Source organism: Neolamprologus multifasciatus, chromosome 14 (genome assembly GCF_963576455.1).
Source record: "Neolamprologus multifasciatus chromosome 14, fNeoMul1.2, whole genome shotgun sequence".
Taxonomy (NCBI): Eukaryota; Metazoa; Chordata; class Actinopteri; order Cichliformes; family Cichlidae; genus Neolamprologus; species Neolamprologus multifasciatus.
Window position 1 is genome coordinate 27939801 of NC_140452.1, and position 8761 is coordinate 27948561.

Below are 8761 nucleotides of genomic sequence, written 5' to 3' on the forward strand. Positions count from 1 at the left end.
CAGTCCGCTCAGAAATTAGCAACATCAAGTCCGCTATTAGCGACCTGGAAGAGGGTTTATCATCATGGTCAGACAAGGTTGTTAGCCTCCAAGAGACGGTTGCAGGATTACAGACTGAGCTGGCTAGCTTAAAAGGAAAGAACGAAGATATGGAGGCAGGAATGCGGAGGTGCAATATTTGTATTTGTATTGTATTGTATTTGTATTTGTATTGTATTGTATTTGTATTGTGGGTATTGCGGAGGACGCCGGTTCCAGCTCGACCAGCTCAGTTTCTACTCTATTGAAAGAAGTTCTGCAACTGGATAAAGAAAGGCCTATGTGGCCTCTATGTGGACCACTCACATAGAGGCCTTGCTCCCAGAAGATTATACAGAAAACCTCAAGTTATCATCGCCAAACTCCATTACTACCAAGACTGCGTCAATGTGTTACAGCAGGCCCGGGTGCGGGGTCCGTTGCAATACAAGGGGAACCCTGTGGCCATCTTCCCTGATTACACCGCGAGCATTACCAAAGCTCACTCCGCTTTTAACGACGTGAGGAACCTGCTTCGACGGTGTCAAGATGTCCGCTACGGAATAATGTTTCCAGCGAGACTGCGTATATCTTTCAGGGGCGAGAGTAAGGAGTTTCTGGATCTAGAGAGGGCAATGGTATACGTGAAAAACGTTGTCTTACCAAGTGAAACTGCTGGGTGAAGTTCCCCTCCTGACTGACTTTTGTTTCTAGCCAGTCCCCGATGATGAGGCTTCGCAAGACACGAGGTTTGGTGCACAGTGTAATTACTTCGTTAATACCACATAATGTTAAGGCTGGATAAATGACGTTTGCACTATTTAAGGTGTTTATTAAGGTGCTATGCTATTTCATTCTGAGTGATAGCCAGGCGGTTACCAGTTTTGTTTCTTGTTTTTTGTTTTCTGTTGGTCCTAGTGTTTCCCCAATGCCAGCATTCCAATGTGTGGTCTTGTTCTGATGGGGTTTCAGGGTCACCGGGTTCTACATGGTGACAGGGTTTGGGACACTGCCAGAATATTTTTTTTCTTCTCTTGGAGTCTGGGGGTGCATATACATGCATAATGATGCTCTCTGATTAGATAACTCTATGGGTGCTGTCAACAAACAGGCGAAGCGTACTGGTTATGCAGCAACTTTGTAAGCTGGAACGTTAAGTCTATGAATCACCCTGTTAAGTGCAAAAAGGTTCTTACACACCTCAAAAATCTCAAGGCTGACATATCTTTTCTGCAGGAGACTCACCTTTGTATGCCAGACCAACATAGACTGAAGACTGGTTGGGTTGGCCAAACATTCCATTCCAACTTTAACTCTAAGACGAGAGGGGTGGCCATCCTTATTGGTAAAAGCATCCCTTTTGCTGTATCGAGCATTTTATCTGATCCTATGGGCTTATATTATTGTGGCTGGCCAACTTTATGCACTAATTTTAGCCAGAATTTATGCCCCCAACTGGGATGAAGATAACTTCTTTGTCAATTTACTCTCACAAATTCCAGATATGGTAACACACAATCTAATCTTAGCTGGAGACATAAACTGTGTGTTCCCTTGCCTAGACCAAAGCTCTAATAAGGATACTCCTAAATCAAAATCCGCAGAAATTATTAAATGCTTTCTCCAATCCCACAGAACTGTTGACATTTGGCGTTTTCATAACCCTTCATCAAGGGCATACTCCTACTACTCTCCTGTCCACTAAACATTCTCTCGGATAGATTACTTTTTTATTGATAAACGTGCTCTTGCACTGGTTGAAACTTGCGATTATCAATCTATTGTTATTTCAGACCATGCTTCCCTAGTGATGAGAATGCACATCCCTGGTGCCAATCGCATATACCGCCCCTGGAGGTTTCATCATCTTTTACTCTCTCACGAAGCATTCATGAATTTAAAAAAAATCTGAGATTAGAGACTTTCTTGAACTAAACCAGACCCCTGGGATGTCTTTTTCAGTTATATGGGAGTCACTTAAAGCCTATCTTCGGCCAATTTCACTACTAAAAACCGATGAAGAGATTCTCGCAAAAATTTTATCACAGCGCTTAGAGGTCGTGTTACCAACAATCATCTCCACAGACCAAACCGGCTTCATCAAGGGCAGACACTCTTTCTTCAACATGCTTACATAAGCAACAAATTTGCCTCTTTTGAGCAGCTGGTAAACAGGTTCTCCATACCCAAATCTAACTTTTTTAGATAATTACAACTGTAACGGAGTTAAAAATACATCAGAAAAACATGCACTTACCTGTTCTTAATTATTATTTTAAGTGTGAATTTTATTTTTTTTATTATATTTTATTTTGAAAACCCAGAAACCGGATCTCACTCTAACGTTTAGAAGCTGCTAAGGCTTCCGCTCCTCACAGCGTGCGCTTGCACTGTGAGGGTAAGTTCTGTAATGAAAGGCTCTTGCATTTTTATGGTTTCTGGTGTGAATGTTGTTACATAAGTTGTACATGTCGATGTATATAGGTTCATATTGATATTAGAAAGTTTCTGTGTAACTGAAACAAAGGCTGGTTGCTGTTAAACAGTGTTTCTGCCGTATTTATGCTCTTTGGCAGTAAGCTTTTGTCAGCCCCCTAGTGGTTGCTGCGCATAGCAGGAAATGTGTTTGATTTACTGTTTTTCTGTGCTTTTTGTGATGTTGTTTTACATTGTAGGAGCTCCAATTGCTAGTACCATCAGAAGACACCTGTTGAGTGTGTTTTGTGTCTTCTGCAGGTATGTGAGCCGTTAACAGTCATCTTGTCTATTAAGCACAAGCAAGTGAAAATGTAGTGCGCTACCATTAATTTTTCACTAGAGGGCAATGTTTAGCCGGTGATACTGTGTACTGAGACTTCTGTTATCCTGTTATTTTGTTTTATACAATTGTGAAATGTATTTTATTAGTCATAAGATTTCTTTTTGTATACAAGTTCAGTGTGACAGACTGAAAAATGGGAGAAATTATTATTTTCCATCTTTTCTTCATTAAAAAGTTAATTGTAAGTCTGTCGAGACAGCGCGCGCGCTTGCACTGTGAGGGAGCTACAATTGCTAGTACCATCAGAAGACACCTGTTGAGTGTGTTTTGTGTCTTCTGCAGGAATAAATTGTGAAAAGCCAACCTTTCTGAGCATCTGTGATTTTTGAAGAGCTGGAAGCGTTACACAACTACAAAACGTTGTATCCTCACATACTGATTGCGTCCCCTCTCGTCCACCGGTCTCTCTGCTAGATGATATTTTTAAAGTTGCATTTGATGAGAAACTAATTATTGGTAACATCTATAATTAAGTAATCCAACACAGCTCAACCACTCTCGATCATCTAAAATTAAAGTGGGAAAAAGATTTAAATGTTGAAATTTCAGGAGAAGACTGGCTGAATAAGAAGATTCTATTCATCTTCAATTTATCAACGTCATACTGTTATTCAGTTTAAAATTGTACATCGACTACACTGGTCATAGACTAAATGTCATGAATCGCCGTGTGGCAGGCAGGAGTAGGACCCAAGATGCAGGCACTCAGACTCAAGGGATGAACTCAAAAAACTCAGCTTTATTGGCTGGCAGGGGAAAAGCATACAAAACTAAACTGGGAAAATATAAACTCACTTTGCAGAGAGGTACACGAGGAAACACACAGCTTGAGGGACGACGCGACACTGACTCAGAAACACAGGGTTTAAATACACTGGGAAGTAACGAGGGGAATGAGACACAGAAGGAGGGCACAGCTGGGAGAAATCAGGACTGACGAGACAAGGAAAGCAGGATGCATTCACATAAGACACGGACCGTCAAAGTAAAACAGGAAGTACGACAGAGACGCGAACTTGACACGGTGGAGACAGCAACTAAGAAACACAGAGACAAACCATAAGGTAGAGGACTCTAAGAACTGAAAGACACAGAAGTAAACTCAAACATGCAGACACAGACTTACACAGAGCAGAGGGTACACAGAGAAACATGAAGGGCAAGGGATCGAAACCATAGAATAACTCACAAGTACAATAATACAAAAAGCACAAAGAACTAAACATGCTGGGTCAGGGGACCCAGGACCCTGACAGTACCCCCCCCCCCCCTCCCCCCCTCAAGGGCTGGCCCCAGACAGCCCAACAGGAAAAACAAAAAAATAACCCTACCAGGGCGGGCGGCGGGGGCCCAGGACGGAGGGCTAGGAACAGAGAACAAAAGCAGTGCACAGGAAACACCGGAGCCCAAGAAAGCAGCCCAAACACAGGTCAGTTCAGGGGGCCGGCCATGAAGACGGCAACAACAGAGAAACAGTTCGGGGGGCCGACCCGGAGGTCGCCGGCACAAGAGTTCACAAGTCAAACGGTTGGGGGGCCGACCAGGTGGGTTGCACAGGTGACAGAGCCGGTGTGGAGGCCGGCCGCGCGGAAGGCAACGGTGGCGACTCAGGCGACAGGGATCCGGGGGCCGACCGTGCGGAAGGCAACGGCGGCGACTCAGGCAACAGGGATCCGGGGGCCGCCCGCGACGGCAATGACGTCCGGCTAGAAGCCAAGAAACTGGCCGACGATGCCGAGGTGCTGGACGTACCTTGGACGGGGGTGTAACAACCGCCGGACCAGGCGTGGAGGACGAAGGCTCGGAGGCCGGACCAGGCGTGGAGGACGAAGGCTCGGAGGCCGGACCAGGCGAGGCGGAAGCAGAAGCTGATGCTGCAGGCGGCGTGGATGTTGAGGTTTCAGGCGGTGGAGCCGGTGGTGGCTGAACGGTCTCGCCAGAACCGTCAGCAGACATGAGGATGTGCTGGCTGGGTCCTCCCGGACCCCCAGCTGACGAGACAAGAGGCTGGACGGGCCCCTCGGGCCCTCCAGCGGAGACAGGAGGCTGAACGGGCCCCTCGGACCCTCCAGCGGAGACAGGAGGCTGAACGGGCCCCTCGGACCCTCCAGCGGAGACAGGAGGCTGAACGGGCTCACCAGAACTCCCAGCGGACGAGGCAGGTGGCGGCGTGGGAGCCGCGGAGCGCTGGATGGACTCATCCGAGCTTCCAGCAGGGGCTGATGTAGAGCCAGAGGGTATTGGAACCCCTGGCTGAATGTTAAGCTGACCAGAAGACTGAACTGCTACCGGGGACTGGGCTAATGGTTCAGGTGCGAGCTGAGCTACTGGAAACACGGAGAGCTGAGCTACTAGTGGAGGTGAAGTAAATGACTGCACGGGAGACACAGGGAGCTGAGCTACTGGAGACACGGGGAGCTGGGCTACTAATGGTGGTGAAGTAGACGACTGCACGGGAGACTGATTTGAGGGAGTCTGCACTGACAAAGGGGGCTGAACTGATGTCTGTAGTAACGGTGGTGGTGAGAGTGGAGTAGGTGGTGGAGTTGATGACTTCACAGGGGAATAAACTAGGGGTGACTACACAGGAAACTGAACTAGAGGTAGTAGTGACGGTTGTGGTGCTGGTGGTTGAGTGGATGACTGTGCTACTGGAGACTGCACTGGGGACACTGGAGACTGCACTGGGGACACTGGAGACTGCACTGGGGACACTGGAGACTGCACTGGGGACACTGGAGACTGCACTGGGGACACTGGAGACTGCACTGGGGACACTGGAGACTGCACTGGGGACACTGGAGACTGCACTGGGGACACTGGAGACTGCAGTGACGGTTGTGGTGGAGGTGTAACGGGTGGAGGAGTGGCTGAATTGGCTGCGGGTCGGGCGGCTAATGGCTCAGCTACAGAGTGCCTTAATGGCAGGGCTATAGGTTGAATGACTGACTGAGTAGCAGCCTGAATGGCTGAGTGTAGTGATGGTTGTGGTGGAAGAGAAACGGGTGGTAGTGTGGATGATGGAGCTAAGGGTAACTGAGTGGCAGACCAAATGGAGGGAGACTGAAGTGCTACGGGGAACTGAACCGGTGGTGATGCAGGAGACTGAGCTCGGAATTGAATAGGCACATGAGCAAAGGACTGAACGGGTAATTGAGCTATGGATTGCACAAGTGGCCGAACTAAGGGTTGAATCGAACAATGAATAGAAGACTGGGCTAAAGGCAACCTAGGAGGCTGGAGTGATAGCTGAGGTGAAAATGGAGCTAGTGGCGGAGTAAACGACTATGCTAGCGGGGTCACAGGAGACGGAGACCGAGCTTCAGGAGGCTGGGCAGCTAAGTGAGCTTCAGGAGGCTGGGCAGCTAAGTGAGCTTCAGGAGGCTGGGCAGCTAAGTGAGCTTCAGGAGGCTGGGCAGCTAAGTGAGCTTCAGGAGGCTGGGCAGCTAAGTGAGCTTCAGGAGGCTGGGCAGCTAAGTGAGCTTCAGGAGGCTGGGCAGCTAAGTGGAAACAAACGGCTCCGGAATAAACAGTCCTAAATCCAGGGAACTCTTGTGTATTGTCTCTTTCTTTTACCACAGCTGGTAACTCAGAGGACTCGGGGTCCGGCTGTGGCGATGAATGTCGGTGGCGTAATCGCCGCTTCTTTTTTGATGATGGCTCCGATGGGCCTAGCAGCTCCATGTCTGGCCCTTCAGGCAGGTGAGCAGTAGCAGCTGGGGGATGAAGGTGGAGCTCATTTAGGATTAAATCCTGTTTGCGCGGGTGGAGGGCACTGAGTAGCCAAGGAAGACCAGAGATTAAACGCTGTAGTCTGGTTTCCACAGCACGGCGAAATTCCCTCCCCTCATGTTCAAGCCAGAGATGCAGGAGTCTTTCCACAGAGTAAATTATGTCCAGACGCAGTTCTTCTGGTGGGTTGAGTGCTGCTGGGTCCATGTCTGGTCGCGTCGTTCTGTCATGAATCGCCGTGTGGCAGGCAGGAGTAGGACCCAAGATGCAGGCACTCAGACTCAAGGGATGAACTCAAAAAACTCAGCTTTACTGGCTGGCAGGGGAAAAGCATACAAAACTAAACTGGGAAAATATAAACTCACACTTTGCAGCGAGGTACACAAGGAAACACACAGCTTGAGGGACGACACGACACTGACTCAGAAACACAGGGTTTAAATACACTGGGAAGTAACGAGGGGAATGAGACACAGAAGGAGGGCACAGCTGGGAGAAATCAGGACTGACGAGACAAGGAAAGCAGGATGCATTCACATAAGACACGGACCGTCAAAGTAAAACAGGAAGTACGACATAGAGACGCGAACTTGACACGGTGGAGACAGCAACTAAGAAACACAGAGACAAACCATAAGGTAGAGGACTCTAAGGACTGAAAGACACAGAGGTAAACTCAAACATGCAGACACAGACTTACACAGAGCAGAGGGTACACAGAGAAACATGAAGGGCAAGGGATCGAAACCATAGAATAACTCACACAAGTACAATAATACAAAAAGCACAAAGAACTAAACATGCTGGGTCAGGGGACCCAGGACCCTGACACTAAACTGTCCAGATTTAGATCAGATCTGGATCCTACCTGTGATAAATGTAAGCACGCTCCAGCCACCCTTCTACATATGTTTTGGACATGTCCAATGCTTCATCAGTTTTGGCAATTGGTTTTCTCTACTTTGTCAAAAATTTTAGGAGAGCCATTTGATCCATGTCCCTTTGCTGGTCTATTCGGTACCGTCCCGCAGGAGAGGCATCTGAACAAACATAAGCTGAAAACCATAGCCTTTTGCACTCTGTTAGCTAGGAGATGTGTTGTTACATTGGAAAGACTCCTCTCTACCTTCATGTTCACAATGGATCAAAGACAGTATGCAGTATCTTAAACTGGAAAAGATGAGATGCTCCCTCAAAGGATCCACGTCCAGCTTCTACACTACCTGGCAACCATTTCCGACATTTATTGACAAATGGGAAGATGGACAATATCTGCCTCTGTACAACTGTGTGCATTTATATCTGTAAATGTAAATGTCAATGTTATTTGACATCCTGCCTAACTTGACCCGCCTCCCCTTCCTTTTCTTTATTCCTTTTCTCTTTTCCCCCCCTCTCTTTCCTTTAATTCTGGCAGATGGGTGGGTGGGGTTTCAGTTTTTTTAAGCAGTATGCTCTACTGTTTGTATGTTTAATTTGTTGTTTGTGATTGTACAAAAACCTTTTTTCAATAAAAAGACTTTGATTTTAAAAAAAAGTATATATGAATAATATATACATGCATTCAAGTGGCACTGTTTTTTCAACTTAATGAGGCTAAGACCTATTAACTTCATCTTCACCTGCCAGTTGTTGTCAGGGCTTATTAACTTAACAACACTTGGCAGTTTCTCTTTGCCACCATGAAAAAGATTTGTTTGACAGAACTCATTACCTTTACCAACACTTAGAACAATGGAGAAGTCCAAGCAACTCAGTGAAGAAGGTGAATTATAGATTTACGCAAGTCTCTTGGAGCCATTTCGAAACAACTGCAGATTCCAAGATCCTCAATTCAGTCAATCCAACAATTATAAGTACAAGTTATTTGGATGTGTCATCACAGTGAAGTAAGTTTTACATCTTCATGAATTGAGATATTGACCAAAAAAAGAAGCCCCTGCTCCAAAATTGAGATTTTCAAGCTGAAACTTTCAGTTTGCCACACGGACAAGCCAACACACCTTTTTGCAGAAAGGTTTTATGGTCAGACAAGACAAAGACTTAACTGTTTGGCAACAACAGTAGTAATGGTGGGGGGCTTTAACACACATGACAACATATCAGTGGGAGTGTAGGTGAATGTACTTGACTCTTTGTGGATTAGAGTAAATCCAAAATAAATTCAAACTTATGCACCCACTTCTGTTT

General features: G+C 46.7%; 1 pseudogene; it reads right to left on the reverse strand.

Annotated features, from left to right (window-relative positions):
- Positions 1 to 3327: 3327 nt before the first annotated feature.
- Positions 3328 to 7403, reverse strand: LOC146504238 (uncharacterized; annotated as a pseudogene).
- Positions 7404 to 8761: the final 1358 nt, after the last annotated feature.